The following is an 18111-nucleotide window of genomic DNA, read 5'->3' on the forward strand; positions in this document are numbered from 1 at the left end:
TGGGATAGTAATCTGGCTGTTAGGATGGACATTTCAATGGCTTGTGAAAAGTGAACCCACCTGATGTCCCTTATATCTGTTGAGTTGATGTGGTTGTGTTGTGGATGGCTTCCCCTTCTGATGTTCAGAATGTGTGGCCCCAAACAACTGTTCTAAGACTTCTGTATAAAGGGTAATAGTCCAACACAGCCAATAGTTCAGCAGAGCTACAACCTCCACCATCTGTCATTACTGACCAGATACTTCGCAATGATAACTGAATTACATCAAACAATTCTAGGTTTGTCCTCCAGTATCCAGTCCAATTTCCGTCTTTTATCAAACGTTTTCTTAGCCTAAGCTAACTTTGAAGAGCTGTTTAAAGAAGAGCAGCTTCTTACACATCAACCAGAGAATGGAACAATGTCGCATGATTTCTAGACTGGTGACATTCAAGGTCTGCCTTTGTAACGTTTTTGTTTCAAAAACAGACAGTGTTTCATGTCAGGTGGTAGCATTCATTATAGGAGATCTTGATTAGATCCATCTGGTGTTGATAGGAGACGGTGCCAGTCAAGGCTGTTCTATTGTTTGACAGGTGACATTTCCATTTTAATTCAAACCTATATATTGGACCATCTGTTTTCTCTATGATGGTTGTGTGAGTCTTAATGTGGAGTTAATTGTTAGAAGAACATCTTACTGATGTGGTGAAACTAATTTCAGAGCTACGATCAACTGGCAGATGGGGCTTTGACTGAGACAGGGATGGTGGGGCACACCTGAGGTTAAGTTGTTGCACATGAAGCCAAGATCTGGTAAGAACTCACTCACTCACTCACTCACTCACTCACTCACTCACTCACTCACTCAACCGCTCACTCAACCGCTCACTCAACCGTTCACTCAACCGCTCACTCAACCGCTCACTCAACCGTTCTCTCAACCACTCAACCACTCAACCACTCACTCAACCGCTCAACCACTCACTCACTCACTCACTCAACCACTCACTCAACCACTCACTCAACCACTCAACCACTCACTCAACTGCTCACTCAACCACTCACTCAACCACTCAACCACTCACTCAACCGCTCACTCAACCACTCACTCAACCACTCAACCACTCACTCAACTGCTCACTCACTCACTCACTCACTCAACCACTCACTCAACCATTCACTCAACCATTCACTCAACCACTCAACCACTCACTCAACCGCTCACTCAACCACTCACTCAACCACTCAACCGCTCACTCAACCGCTCACTCACTCACTCACTCACTCAACCACTCACTCAACCATTCACTCAACCACTCAACCACTCACTCAACCGCTCACTCAACCACTCACTCAACCACTCAACCGCTCACTCAACCGCTCACTCACTCACTCACTCACTCACTCAACCACTCACTCAACCACTCACTCAACCGCTCACTCAACCGCTCGCTCAACCACCCAACCACTCAACCGCTCACTCAACCGCTCACTCAGCCGCTCACTCAACCGCTCAGTCAACCACTCAATCAACCGCTCACTCAACCGTTCACTCAACCGCTCACTCAGCCGCTCACTCAACCTCTCACTCAACCGCTCACTCAGCCGCTCACTCAACCTCTCACTCAGCTGCTCACTCAACCGCTCACTCAACCGCTCACTCAACTGCTCACTCAACCACTCACTCAACCGCTCACTCAACCGCTCACTCAACCGCTCACTCAACCGCTCTCTCAACCACCCAACCACCCAACCGCTCACTCACTCACTCACTCACTCACTCACTCAACCGCTCACTCAACCGCTCACTCAACCGCTCACTCACTCACTCAACCGTTCACTCAACCACTCACTCAACCGCTCACTCAACCACCCAACCACTCAACCACCCAACCACTCACTCACTCACTCACTCACTCACTCACTCAACCGCTCACTCAACCGCTCACTCACTCACTCAACCGTTCACTTAACCGTTCACTCAACCGCTCACTCAACCACTCACTCAACCGCTCACTCAACCGCTCACTCAACCGCTCACTCAACCACTCACTCAACCGCTCACTCAACCGCTCACTCAGCCGCTCACTCAACCGCTCACTCAACCGCTCACTCAACCGCTCAATCAACCGCTCACTCAACCACTCACTCAACCACTCACTCAACCGCTCACTCAACCGCTCACTCACTCACTCAACCACTCACTCAACCACTCACTCAACCACTCACTCAACCACTCACTCAGCTGCTCACTCAACCGCTCACTCAACCGCTCACTCAACCGTTCACTCAACCGTTCACTCAACCGTTCTCTCAACCACTCACTCAACCGCTCACTCAACTGTTCACTCAACCGCTCACTCAACCACTCACTCAACCGCTCACTCAACCGCTCACTCAACCACCCAACCACTCAACCGCTCACTCAACCGCTCACTCAGCCGCTCACTCAACCGCTCAGTCAACCACTCAATCAACCGCTCACTCAACCGCTCACTCAACCGCTCACTCAACCGCTCACTCAACCGCTCACTCAACCGTTCACTCAACCGTTCTCTCAACCACTCACTCAACCGCTCACTCAACCGTTCACTCAACCGCTCACTCAACCGCTTACTCAACCGCTCACTCAACCACTCAACCTATACCTTCTTGGCCTTCCAGGTTAGAATATGTCCCCAACAACCTATTACTTTTCTCCCCGAGAAGGTGACTAAGTGGATCCTGGTCTTGGTTGGTGGCATGTCATCGTACCCTAATGACATAGAAAGGTGTTCATTCTAGCAGACCCGTGAATATCCTGGGTGAATCGGTCTTCAGCAACCCATGGATGCTGAAATAGGCAACTATGCTTGTCCTAAGAGCCGACTGCTTGTCGTAAGTGGTGCCTAACGGTGAACAGGCTTGCTGACTTGGTTGGTGCATGTCATTGTATCCCAACTGCATGGATCAGTGCTTATGATATTAATCACAGGATTGCCTGGTACATACTTGATTATTTACAGACCACCGTCATGTATCTGGAATATTGAGTGCTGCGTTAAACAACAAACAAACAAACAAACAGAAACTTATAGACAAATAAACTAATGAATTTACAAAAACAATCTGTATTACATTAGATTACTTTATTGCGGAGTCCCGGGCGCCGTTGTACAAAACAACCTTAGCACTACAACTGTCATAAGTCATTTACGATCACCTTAGCGCTAAGATCGCTTTGTGGAACGGGGCCCTGGCTTTGTAAGCGTGTTCTTTGTTTGACGCAGCACTCAGCATATTCCAGCAAATAACAGTGGCCAAAAAATATTCAAGTCTAGACCAGACAAGCAGTCAAGACAAGAAATATCATCACCATTTAGAGGCTTCATGTCCACTTCTGGAATTCCAAATTTTGTTGATGGGGGCAGGTGGGTTTAGATTAAGTATAAATATGTATCATTGTAGATAATTGTAAAAACCAGTCCCAAATAATGTAACTGAAGGGAATAATTAATAGATAAATTTGGAATTGAATTTTTTAAAGATAGTTTTAAATAATATTGATTTCGAAGTCATTTCCTGGAAATAAGTTATGTGAATGTTTAAGTTAATGCAGTTCTGTAAAGGAACCCTTGAGTTGTGAGGAATGCTCAAGTATGTTAATTTCAGAGCTGAAAAGGGGATGATCATAGGCTGCTAGATCTGATAATGGGATGAGCATAGTCAGCTAGAGATCAGAATGGGATGAGCATAGGCTGTTAGAGCTGAGAATGGGATGATCATAGGCTGCTAGAGCTGAGAATGGGATGAGCATAGGCTGCTAGAACTGAAAAGGGGATGAGCATAGTCAGCTAGAGATCAGAATGGGATGAGCATAGGCTGTTAGAGCTGAGAATGGGATGATCATAGGCTGCTAGAGCTGAGAATGGGATGAGCATATGCTGCTAGAACTGAAAAGGGGATGAGCATAGTCAGCTAGAGATCAGAATGGGATGAGCATAGGCTGTTAGAGCTGAGAATGGGATGATCATAGGCTGCTAGAGCTGAGAATGGGATGAGCATAGGCTGCTAGAACTGAAAAGGGGATGAGCATAGGCTGCTAGAACTGAAAAGGGGATGATCATAGGCAGCTAGATCTCAGAATGGGATGATCATTGGCTGCTAGATCTCAGAATGGGATGAGCATAGGCTGCTAGATCTCAGAATGGGATGAGCATAGGCAGCTAGCTCTCAGAATGGGATGAGCATAGGCTGCTAGATCTCAGAATGGGATGAGCATAGGCAGCTAGATCTCAGAATGGGATGAGCATAGGCTGCTAGATCTCAGAATGGGATGAGCATAGGCAGCTAGATCTCAGAATGGGATGAGCATAGGCAGCTAGATTTCATAATGGGATGAGCATAGGCTGCTAGAGCTCAGAATGGGATGAGCATAGGCTGCTAGAGATCAGAATGGGATGAGCATAGGCTGCTAGAGATCAGAATGGGATGAGCATAGGCTGCTAGATCTCAGAATGGGATGAGCATAGGCAGCTAGATCTGCGGGGAAATAGTATCACAATTCTTTGCAGACCTTTGTGATGTCACCAGTTACCATGATCTCACGATCAAATGACATCAGTAATCTCATTGCCACTGAAGCTTGGGTTAGCTGTATTGTTTTACACTCCAAACACTAGATACTGTAAATCGCGAAATAAATGCGTCTCCAAAAGAATGCGACTGCTGGCCCCTTGTCAAAAATGAGTCTCAATATGAATGTGACACCCACTCCTCTCAAGCATCAGTGGATTTATGTCAGGTTTATACAGAATCCCCACCTTAATCCAACCTTACATTAATCCAATCACACGTCAAATAGACCACTCGCAATTTTCGCATTTAATTCGCGCTCGCGTTAATTTCACGATTTACAGTATTACTGTTTACAAACCGCAAAAGTTGTCAGGATGATTTTGGATAATAATTGAAGTATCACCCTCATGTCTTTTGATATCATGTGTATAACACTCATGACAAAGGTAAAACTCGTTAGCAAGCCTTGGTGTTTCAAACTTTTCTCAAAAGAGATTCGGGTGAGATTCTCTTTATATTCAGGTGCTTTATGTCTGGACTAATAGATATTAATAGTCACTCACATCACTGAGGGGGATAAAATAAAGGGTGCTGTCCTTCCCTCCATCCGTAAGTCCATCACATTTCGTTTCTGGAGCATAACTCAGAAACCTTTTAATATTTGATATGAAACTTTGCATGTGTATCAATCACATGCTGAACTGGTGTCTTTTGATGTTTAGGTATTTCTAAAAAAAACCCAATCATTAAAATCAGATTTTAGTGTTTGCTACCGCTAAAGAAAGATCTGAGGACATCCCATTAGGGGTCACATCAGAATGACCTTTCATCCGACCAATCAGAGCGTCGCTTACCAGATCAGAAAGTGACAGTCGGAATGTGATTTCTAATCATGCAACCTCGAAAACTTAAACATGGGGTATTCCAAACGATAGTTACGGGTTTAATGACTGAATACATACAATCTAGACCTTATATTAGCCATTCCAGAATGTTCTTTTATTCAGGTTTCAATTTTTTAATCGAGTATTTGTCAAAATATGTTTCGAAGCGTACTTGCCAATTTGAATTTAGTGCTGTAAAGCACAGGAAAGCTGCCTTCTGATTGGCTAATGTCGACTTCTTGTCAGTCCTTCTATTGGTTGGTCAAAATTCGTGCCAGGTCGGTCTGACGGATGGGATGTCCTCAGATCTTTGTTTGGCAATAGCGAGAACTAAGATCTGATTTTAATCAGATTGAACAAAAAGGTTTTGTGTTCTTGTTTTACTTACTGCGTCTTGACTGAATTGGGGATGTGTTCATTTACCTGAACTTGCTGAAGGGACACGATGTAATTCTTTTTTGCAGGTGTTGGGATTGTGAATGCGCTGGTTATGTGCTTCAAACAGATTTGCTATATAAACAGGGTATATAAATTAGCATCAATTTTTAAGACTTTTACAGTGGGTTGCCTTGTAGGCGGCGATTTATGGTAAGTTTGATTGTTTTGCTATTTAACCTCTTGAACAAGAGATGCTCTGTGCCAAGTTTGTGGTGAGAGAGCTGAAGACGGTAAAGTCACTACTGAAATCAATTGTGGACGTACATGGGCCAAGGATGGGTTTATTAAATATACCACTCCACTTTTGAAAGGGATATTCTTTACCTTCCAGAGTACCAAAGAATGATTCTAATTTATATGACAAGTGTGTATTTGTAGGGAATAACATTTCTGATGATCCCTGGATAATCGATGATGAGTCAATCATTGCTGTGTGATACTCTGACATTATTGGTGTTAATGTCAGGTTTAATGAGTTTTTTTATGCAATACTGTTGCAATGTCGCACGTGCATCGATCATTGACACATATGTTTTGTCTGGCATTTGTGGATCATTTGTTCAATTTCATAAATGGCCTTTACTGTGATTCAAAAGTGAAACTACTTTCTTGAAGCTCTGACATATGAGATGTTGCAGCATTCTAGATCCTTGGATGATTTTCACAATCGGCAATTTTTTTTTATGTCAGCTCAGTGATAGCCTGACTAATAGGGCAGAGATAGGTAACTTTTATGTGCTGGAGGTCAAGTTTGATACAGACTTATATTTTTGGGTGTGGAGATGCTTTTTTAACTGGTCTGCATTAATGAGAGTATGTCATGGCCTGCTTATCTGGGGTCAGTCATCAGTCGTGTGTTATGTGATATAAGCACCTTCTCTTCAGAAACCACTGAACCAATGAAATTGAAACTTCACACACTTGTTCCCACAAATAATTATACCCCGATTTGTCAAAGGGGTTCAAATCTCTTTGATACTATGGTCGCTACAGCAGTCAAATTGGAAAATCTATTCATGGCGATTTCTTAGCCTTTTTGTTTACAATGTAATGAAATTTGTTGCATACCTTTAATAGTTGGGCTCAGTAGATATGTTCTGTTTGTGGGGATTTTTAAAATTTTGACCTTGATTTGACCATACCCAAAAATTAAGCTGCTTATGGAATTACATATTTATCCGCCACAAAGTTGAATTCGTCTTACCGTCCATCCGTCCGTCCATCTGCCTGTTCGCCTGTCCGCTTCTCAAAGAGGACAAGTTTTCTGGTCATGATCTTGAAATAGTTATGGCCCTTGCTCTGTGCTTTTCAACAAAGTGGGGCGGGGGATATAGGAACAGATTTTATCCTTCCGTCCGTCTTGCAGTCCGTCCTGCCCTCTTTCCTTCTGCTTCTAAATTTTTCTCAAAAACCTTTTAAGTCAAGAGAAATGAAAGTTTACACACTGATGTTACTGGTCATGATCTCAAATATGTTCGAAAATTGGTCCGGTAAATTAAGTTTTTACAGAGTTATGGCCCTTGCTTCATGCTTTAACTTAATGCATTGTGACTGCAATAAGGACAACTTTTCTCAAAAAGTACTGACGTTACATGAATGAAATTGTGCAAGCTTATCTAAGAGATTCTTGTCAAGACTGATTTCAGGAATTGGTGCCGTAAATTATTTTTTGCAGAGTTATGGACCATGCTTCATGCTTTTCAGCTTTCTTCATTCTGTCTGCAATGGGGACAACTTTTCACAGAAACGACTGACGTTACATGAATGACATTTTGCATGCTTATCGATGAGATACTTTCAAGACTGTCCCAAAATTAGTCCTGTAAATTATTTTTTTCCAGAGTTACTTTCCTTGCGACATATTTTAAGATTTTGAACACATACAGTTGTGGCCTGTGATCCATGTTTTTTTACAAAGTGCAAAGTGTTTTCACAGAAACTACTGAAGTTAGCTTATATAAGCAAAACTTATCAAGACTGAGTTCGAAAATTGGTATGTGTTTAGTCAGTAGTATGGCTCAACTCTGACAACTAAATGGATTAGGTGGTCAAACTTGGTGACTTTGTGGATAGCATGTCATTGTATCTCAATTGTGTGTTCATTATGTCAATCATTGGATTGTCTGTTCCAGACTATTATTATTTAACGGGAATATTGCCGTGTGTGGCATTAAAAAACAGAGAAGAAAATGCTGACATGCTGTGACATAACAGTTTAAAGTGACGTTAAACCAAACTCACTCACTCATTCTGAAGATGAAGTATTGTCAGTGACATAACAGTCTGCACATTTGCAAATATTCATTTGCCACAGCAACATCCTATGCAGGGAATATGTTAAAACCTGTGTTGAGTCATTGGTGTGGATACTGATGAAGACAGAAGGGATGTTTTTTGTGTGCCGGCAACATTAATGTCACAATAAATCATCACAATGCTGTTGTCCTTGTAATGAGAATGCTGATGGAACTGTTTGCAGGATTATTCATGGCTGTGGAAGTATATTTAGAGGTGATATGTCATCACCATAGCAGTGTAAAATCAGTTCTATGCTGAAAATATGGAGACAGAAATTTTATTTTTGAAGATTTAGACAAAATATGTGGTGTTCTTCGACCTGGTGACACAGAAGGATTTGGCTGTTTTGGGAAGTTCAAGATGTTAATTGATGCACAATATTGCGTCCTCTACCATACGAACTGAGAATGGATGTTGTGTTTGTGACGGATGTGACAGTGGGGCAGGAAACACCGTTTCACGAACATGTAGTATTACACTATTCTTTTCAGGTAACCAATTGCCTGGCCTTCTCATGTGTTTGTGATGTGTGTCACCAATGGGACAGGATATGCTCATTTTTTCACCATCACCTTGTATCATCACTATTTGATAGTGATTCATAAACACAAACTCAAGATGTAGCGAGAATCGTTCAATGGACTCTGCTTTTAGCAGAGACTTCTTATGATTGTGGAAAAGGTTTTGCAGCTTTTATTTACTTAGGAGACCTTGGAAACCTTGGAAAGTGGACCTTTGGACACATTCTAGTGAGCCCAATCCTAAGTGCTGGAGGGGCCATAGATGGCCCAGTAGGCAATGGCAGGGAAATTCACTGTCTGGAGTTGTGTACCTTAGGCTTGGTGGAAACCTTTGATCATGTTTTCAAATCCCGGTTTGTCTTTATTATGTTCGAGGTTTGTCAGCACCATACCGGTTGTCGCAGGTTTCACCAAAGTGGTAAATGTCAGAGACCTACATCACTTCAGGCATCGATCACTTCCTCTGACATCAAGCTGACTCACTGTGATATAACTGAAATAATGTTCAAAGCTGTTTTAAAACCAAACTAGCTCTTACTCATTACTGTAATTCCTATACTGCAACAGGGGCAGTCTCGTGGTTAAAGCGTTCGTTCGTCACACCGAAGGCCCGGGTTCGAATCGCGACATGGGTCAAGTGAAGTCAGTCAAGTGTTACCACAGTGTCTTTTTTCTTATCTCGATATGCTGCACGTGATTTCCAAACTATACACGCTAATCCTGCTCAAGACGTTTAGTGCATCTCCAGTCATGGATCTATGACGTAGCATGTGATGTGTTTATGAGCGTTGGTTCATGGATCATAAGAGCATCTTCATTTGTGCATCGAACCAATCTAATATCTCTTGAATACGAGTCATTTATTAACCAACATGTATGTTATTCATGTTTCTTTTAGCGGCGAGTATAGTTTTTGGAATGTTAGGCGAAATCTGAAAAAGGGATGTTATTGCTTAGATTGAGGTAACTGCGACACTTTTGTTTATACAAGGGTGTTAGCATTGTTGAAACATGTCCTTAGCATTGAGGTTATCTCACCTCCCTCACTTACACTATGCTTTATCATCAGCAGTTAAGAGACTGGCACCAGTCCTGAAGTCCTTGTCAAACTGTCCAATAGCTCAGGTATCATAAGGACTAGTAGAAATTGGCCATTTTTAAGGGTTCTGCTATATGTTATCATTATAAGGACTAGTGGACTAAAACTGTTAGTTTCTACCACTGATCAGTTTGATTAAGTGGGCTTAAATTTTAGACCGACTTCCACCAGGGGATGTCAGCTCCAGCACCTACACTTACACGGGGATATTTGCAGTGCTGGGACACAGAGCAGAGTGGTCCTCAGAACACATTGGTTCAGTTGCACGAAGTGATCTCAGTGCTGCCACACTCAAGGTTTAGTATTTTATCATGCTACAATTGATTTTATGTCATTTTTCATGACCTAGTTGGCACATTATTCACATTGCAGAGTTATGTCCCTTTGGAGTGCCTGGATCCTATGCCCTGATGATGCTGATGGTTCTTGGTTGTCAGCACCTGTCTATACTCTCGAGTTTCACCATGTTGGTGATTGTCTTTCACCTTTATCACTTTGCTCCCCTTACAGTAAGCTGACAAGCAGTGATATGACAGAAATATTGGTCACAGCAGCGTTAAACTTTTCTCATACTCAATAGGGCTGGAACGATACACCAACTGTGCGATCCAGTACGTATCGCGATACCTTAGTCACGATCCAATATGTATCATGATACTTGCATGTGCTCTTATCTGTGGTGCATAAGCCATCTTTTTCTTGGAGAAGATGGCCAAATACCTGGCACACTGATGATTTACAGTTGGCAGTGTCAAGTATAGCGCAACAAATAAAAATATGTATGTTTTCACTATTAACTTGCACTACTGATTAGTGTTTAGTGGAACAGTTACCGTATTTTCTTGAGTATAGTGCGCACTTTTTTTCCAAAAAACACAGCTGTGTAGAAGGGGGTGCGCATTATACACGAATTATGAGTTTGGATGTTTTTTTCCCCCATGGAAAACATTACCGTGAGCACGAAACACCGGAAATACCATGTCAACAAATCCATACTGAAGTACGCAAAATAATTATGTAATTACACTGTCTGTCTATAAAAAGTGTTCTTTGTATTTCTGGACTTATGTTTGTAACTTACTTTATTAATTTTATTCAAAATTCCTTATAATATTGTTTTTTATTAATTTCGGCGAAATCGTGTGTGAAGCGATCGGAAGATCGCACAACTCACCGTTATTAACAGCAACCACGGTCAGAATACCGCTATTGACGCCTTGAAACGAACTTTAGTTGACAGAGAATGGATACATATATCATAAATGACATACTTTGACTCGTTAAAAGTCATATTTGTTTTTGTTTGACGATTTTATGTCAACATGAAATTCTCGCGCTCACGTGATCCCGTGCGCGTGAGCCTTGACGGTGACTGGTCAGACATGTTCCATGTAAAAAATAATACCCGGGAATAGCGATCAGCTGCTTCGCTTAGGGTTATTATTATTTTAAATATGTTTAGTAAAGGCTGCATTTAATTAAGAAAATAATGGAATATATTATTCCTGATAAATAAAATAGTTTCAGATACAATTGTTGCCGATCCTTGCATTAAAAATCCTGTAAAGTTATATCATTGGGTGTGTCTTGACCGAATCACCGGTCGATTCCAAGAAAACGTGTGTACAGCTGATTGCTGTTTCCGGCTTAGTTTACGAGAAAATACACAAGGTAATCTTAATCCCTAGATATAAAACAATGCCTAGCAGAACAATCAATACTATTTAAACGGTAAATAAACATGTCTGGTGATTTTTTATCTCAAATTTCGAATTTGTACTGACGGAAGTTTCTCAGCACCCGTTCGTTTGCCGGACTTCGCTGAAAGGGTATGGTGTAAAAAAAATTCTGCGCATAATATTCAAATTTCTTTTTTTCCAAAATATTGAACCCGCTAGAGGGGGGTGCGCATTATACATGGGTGCGCACTATACTCAAGAAAATACGGTATTAAAGCAAACATTTAAGGTCAGAATCAATACTTTTTACTTTGTGTGCAACTGTGATCGATAGTTGCATCGAGAAGTAAAAAATCGCGATCCACCAATGAATCAGTGTTTCGTCCCACCACTAATACTCATTCACTCAATCACTCAATCACTCAATCACTCTGTAGGTCCACAGCAAACTTTGCTTGTTGTAAGAGGCGACCAAACAAGACTGTGAGGCCAAGTTTGGTGACTTGGTTGATTGTGTGTCATTGTACCCTGACCATGTTTTATCGTTGCTCATATCAATCACTCATTTGTCTCAATGACTCGATTATAAACAGGCCGTAAAAGGCGACTATGCTTGTCGTAGGAGGCGCCTAATGGGATCGGGTGGTCAGGCTCGCTGGCTTGGTTGATGCATGTCATCGTATCCCAAATGCGTAGATAGATGTTCATGATTTTGATCACTGCATTGTCTGTTCCAGACATGATTATGTACAAACTGCCGTCATATAGCTGGAACATTGCCAAGTACGGCATTAAACAACAAACAAACAAAGAAATATTAACAGGCTGTCATGATATAGCTAAAGTTTTATTGAGTGAGGCGTTAAACAACAAACAAACACCCAATCAAAATTCTGCATGTTTGCCTCGGTCGTACAGCTCAAGAACTATTGTAAGCCTGTGATGAAACCTGTGAGGTATTGACAAGTACTGAGACTCTAAAACAAACACCCTGAAGAAGAAGAAGAACTTGACTGTAAGACAGAATATGGCTCTTGCAACATTATGGACAACAGAGCTCAGTGAAAATGGTTGGATTCTGTGTATATCCATAAAATGGATTCAGGACAGTTTCTTAGTTATTAAGGAATCAACGTTATTCAATTTCCCTTGGATTTTTCACTGAAATGTTTGTCTGATATATTATCAACTTCAGATCAGGGATAACAGGAGTCCACAATTGCTGCATGACTCGTGTACGAATGAATGCTAAATAATAACTCCGGTCTCTGTTCCTGGCTTCTTGTAGAACCTCTTTCTATTATATTTTTATGCTGATTTTTTCTTTGATTTCCCAGCGTCAAAGCACAAATTATTACCCAATACAGCACATTAATTTCTATACATAGAAATGTGTTGATTTCATTACAAATCCATGACAGTGTAACCAGAATATGGTTTGGACAGACATTACCTCCACTACTGGTTCCATGCTAGGCTTGGAAATTGATGTATAAAAATCAGTTTTATTTCAGCAGTGGTATTAGTGCCTGCCAATGGAGTTAGGGGCAGGGGTGGTAAATTGCGTCAGTGAATCAGACAAGAATTTGCTGTGCTCACAACAGTACTGGGATTGATTCTACAGGTTTTAAGTATAGTTCAATTTCCTTGAAATCAATTTGAGAAACTGAGTCCAATGAAGAAGGGCATGGCATTACCAGATGACATTTCAAATTTGCCTTTTAATGACGGCCATCTTGAATTTTACATTGTCGACGATGCAGAGGCGTAGTTGAAGGATAGGGATAGGTTTCATGATTCTCATTTGTTTTTTCTTGGCTGCTGATTTCATAATGCCAGAACCCAAAAAATTACTTTCTTTCAGAAATGAATCTGTTGATTTGGATTAATGAAATAGAGCAATTATTCCTGCAGAGATGAGATGTGGGCATAGTTATATCATTCGCCATTGTGTCTTTGTTGGGGGATCGTCACGATAGGGCTGAAATATTGCCGATGTGATGTAAAGCATAAACTCTCTCACTCACTCATTGTTGGGGGATATTGGGTAGCATAGTGGTCAACGCTTTCACTCGTCACGCCAAAGGGGTTGAATTCCCCATATGGGTACAATGTGTGAAGCCCATTTATGATACTCCCTGTTGTGATATTGTTGCAATATTGCTAGAAACGACGTAAAATGTACTCACACACTCACTCACTATATTATTGTTGGTATTTGGAGTTGTTTACCCAGCTGGCATTAAGAATCATCATGTTCTGTCATTTCTCTTTTTTTTAGACCCGTGAAGATGCGGGGTAGAATAGGTCTTCAACAACCCATGCTTGCCCGTAAAAGGCAACTATGCTCGTCGTAAGAGGCGACTAACGAGATCGGATGGTCAGGTTCGCTGACGTGGTTGATGCATGTCATTGATCCCAATTGCGTGGATCGATGTTCATCATATCAATCACTGGATTGTCTGGTCCAGACTCGATTATTTACAAATCGACGTCATATAGCTGGAATACTGCTGAGTGCGGCGTTAAACAACCAACCAACCAACCAACCTCAAAGAATTAAAATTTTGTTCAACTTCTGAATATTAACATGTAAGGCAGTAGAACATGTATCTGGCTTCTGAAGTGATACCAGAGTAGGCAAAGCATTATTGAAACAATTATATCATCATTACCGTTTTGAACATATTTGTATTTGATGTGGAGGTCTGATAGCTAGGAGCTAGAGTATCAGCGTAATGTAATTATTGCATATACATTTGACATCATGGGATGTTGTACAATGGGACAACGTGTGGTGTTGTAATTATAGGACAGTGTGGGATGTCGTACTAGGGGACAACGTGTGATGTTGTAATTATAGGACAGTGTGGGATGTCGAACTATAGGACATCGTGGAATGTCATACAATGGAACAGCATGGGATGTCGTACTATATGGGACAACGTGGGATGTCAAACTATGGGACATTGCGGGAAGGTCAATCAATGGGACATCATGGGATGTCAAACTATAGGACATTGTGGAATGTCAAACTATGGGACATTGTGGGATGTCAATCTGTGGGACGTCATGTGATGTCAAACAATAGGACATTGTGGAATGTCAATCTATGGGACATCATGGGATGTCAAACTGTAGGACATTGTGGAATGTCAATCTATGGGACATCATGGGATGTCAAACTATGGGACATTGTGGGATGTCAATCTGTGGGACATCATGGGATGTCAAACTATGGGACATTGTGGGATGTCAATCTGTGGGACATCATGGGATGTCAAACAATAGGACATTGTGGAATGTCAATCTATGGGACATCATGGGATGTCAAACTATGGGACATTGTGGGATGTCAATCTGTGGGACATCATGGGATGTCAAACAATAGGACATTGTGGAATGTCAATCTGTGGGACATCATGTGATGTCAAACTATATGACATTGTGGGATGTCAATCTATGGGACATCATGGGATGTCAAACTATGGGACATTGTGGGATGTCAATCTGTGGGACATCATGGGATGTCAAACAATAGGACATTGTGGAATGTCAATCTGTGGGACATCATGTGATGTCAAACTATATGACATTGTGGGATGTCAATCTATGGGACATCATGGGATGTCAAACTGTAGGACATTGTGGAATGTCAATCTATGGAACATCATGGGATGTCAAACTATGGGACATTGTGGGATGTCAATCTGTGGGACATCATGGGATGTCAAACTATGGGACATTGTGGGATGTCAATCTGTGGGACATCATGGGATGTCAAACAATAGGACATTGTGGAATGTCAATCTGTGGGACATCATGTGATGTCAAACTATATGACATTGTGGGATGTCAATCTATGGGACATCATGGGATGTCAAACTGTAGGACATTGTGGAATGTCAATCTATGGAACATCATGGGATGTCAAACTATGGGACATTGTGGGATGTCAATCTGTGGGACATCATGGGATGTCAAACTATGGGACATTGTGGGATGTCAATCTGTGGGACATCATGGGATGTCAAACAATAGGACATTGTGGAATGTCAATCTATGGGACATCATGGGATGTCAAACTGTAGGACATTGTGGAATGTCAATCTATGGGACATCATGGGATGTCAAACTATGGGACATTGTGGGATGTCAATCTGTGGGACATCATGGGATGTCAAACTATGGGACATTGTGGGATGTCAATCTGTGGGACATCATGGGATGTCAAACAATAGGACATTGTGGAATGTCAATCTATGGGACATCATGGGATGTCAAACTGTAGGACATTGTGGGATGTCAATCTGTGGGACATCATGGGATGTCAAACAATAGGACATTGTGGAATGTCAATCTGTGGGACATCATGTGATGTCAAACTATATGACATTGTGGGATGTCAATCTATGGGACATCATGGGATGTCAAACTGTAGGACATTGTGGGATGTCAATCTATGGGACATCAATGGATGTCAAACTATGGGACATTGTGGGATGTCAATCTGTGGGACATCATGGGATGTCATACTATTGGACATGGGGGGGATGTCATACTATGGGAAATGGGGGTATGTCATACTATGGGACATTTGAGGATGTCGTACAATGGGACATGAGGGGATATCATACTATGGGACATTTGGGGATGTCATACTATGGGAAATGGGTGTATGTCATACTACAGGGCAGGGGGGGATGTCATACAATGGGATATTGGGGGATGTCATACTATGGGACATTAGGGGATGTCATACTATGGACATTGGGGGATGTCATACTTTGGGACATCATGGGATGTACTATGGGACATTGTGGGATGTCATACAATGGGGCATTAGGGATGTCATACTACAGGACATTGGGGGATGTCATACAATGGGACATTGCGGGATGTCATACAATGGGACATTAGGGGATGTCATACTATGGGACATTAGGGGATGTCATTCAATGGGACATTAGGGGATGTCATACAATGGGACATTAGGGATGTCATACTACAGGACATTGGGGGATGTCATAAAATGTGACATTAGGGGATGTCATACTATGGGACATGGGGGTATGTCATACTATGGACATTGGGGGATGTCATATTTTGGGACATTAGGGGATGTCATACTATGGCACATTGTGGAATGTCAAACTATAGGAGGGGGTATGTCATGCAATGGAACATTGGGGGATGTCATACTATGGGACATTGGGGGATGTCATACTATGGGACATTGGGAGATGTCATACTACAGGACATGGGGGGATGTCATACTATGGGACATTGGGGGATGTCATACTATGGGACATTGGGGGATGTCATACTGTGGAACTGCTAGGAATGTCATACTTTGGAACATCATGGGATGTACTATGGGACATTGTGGGATGTTGTACTATGGGACATCATGTTTAGTAGATATCGTTGATGACATAAAGTGACGCTACTTGCTTTTCTCATATACTTCTCTTAGCCCTTGGCACTCTTCACTGTTTTGCAGGATTTACAAAGTCCAACTTCTCCAATATGCAATATATTTGTGGACGTGGTGAAATAGGGTCTACCGTCGCATTCAAGAATCTAGTGTGTGCGTGCATGGCTATAGTCCAGACTAATGCTGGTTTTATAGAGCTAGCCCACTGAGATACCATGCTGCAGTTTAACATGGATATCCAAACCAGCTGACCAGTCCTTGTTTTATCCCCTTAAAACTCAGCTCCAGTCAGGGTAACAACAAGTGCCATCTTTTTCTGTCTTTTGGTATGATGCGGCTGGGGTCAAACCAAGGACCATCTGCTCTCTGGGCAGACACGCTACATACTAGACCATGGAGCTGGTTGGACATGCTACAGACTTAGGGGTGGTGGACTAGCCTTCTTGTTAAAGTGTTGGCTCATCACATTGAAGGCCTGGGTCTAATTCTCTGCATGAATACAATGTGTAAATCCCACTCCAGGTGTTCCTGGTGTGATATTATTTGAAAATAGCAAAAGTGGCATAAGACCCAACTCACTCACTCACTCACTCACTCACTCACTCACTCACTCACTCACTCACTCACTCACTCACTCACTCACTCACTCACTCACTCACTCACTCACTCACTCACTCACTCACTCACTCACTCACTCACTCACTCACTCACTCACTCACTTTTAGATGAGAAGAAATGCCACAGATCCAAAACCTAGTTTTAAGTTGGCGGTGGAGTAGCCAAGTGGTTATGGTATTTTGTCTAACCGAAGCCATGGGTTCAATTCCCTACATGGGTCAATGTGCGGAAGACGATTCCTGATGTCCCATTATGACAATGCTGGAATATTGTTAATTAAGAGCAGCATAAAAGCCCACTGACTCAATCTATAAGCATCTTTATAAAATATTTTAAAAATTCAGTTTGAGAGATATGTATTGCAGATGACAGAGTGGCACCATCACCAAAGAATGTGCAGCACATATTGGGGTTGTAATGAAAGTTTTATCGTGCCAAACAAATTTTGCAATTTTTTATAGCACTCAGCACAAGGTAGAACTGTTCACAAAAGAAAATTGTGAAATTGGAAGTGAAATGTTTTCCACATTACTCGCCCTGTCCCACGGGATGTGTCCGGGATGTGTCCAGACAGTGATGCAGGTGATGCCAGCTCC

The 18111-nt window shown here is 41.9% G+C and overlaps 1 protein-coding gene across 1 annotated transcript in view; it reads left to right on the forward strand.

Annotated features, from left to right (window-relative positions):
* The first annotated feature begins 705 nt into the window (after window positions 1-705).
* LOC139480537 (receptor-type tyrosine-protein phosphatase delta-like) overlaps window positions 706-18111 on the forward strand; it is a 396576-nt gene continuing 379170 nt past the window's right edge. The window contains exon 1 of the mRNA XM_071263629.1: window positions 706-797. The gene's annotated coding sequence lies outside the window, so the exon portion shown is untranslated. The remainder of the gene's footprint in view (window positions 798-18111) is intronic.

Source organism: Haliotis cracherodii, unplaced genomic scaffold (genome assembly GCF_022045235.1).
Source record: "Haliotis cracherodii isolate W230 unplaced genomic scaffold, xgHalCrac1.p SCAF_4, whole genome shotgun sequence".
NCBI lineage: Eukaryota > Metazoa > Mollusca > Gastropoda > Lepetellida > Haliotidae > Haliotis > Haliotis cracherodii.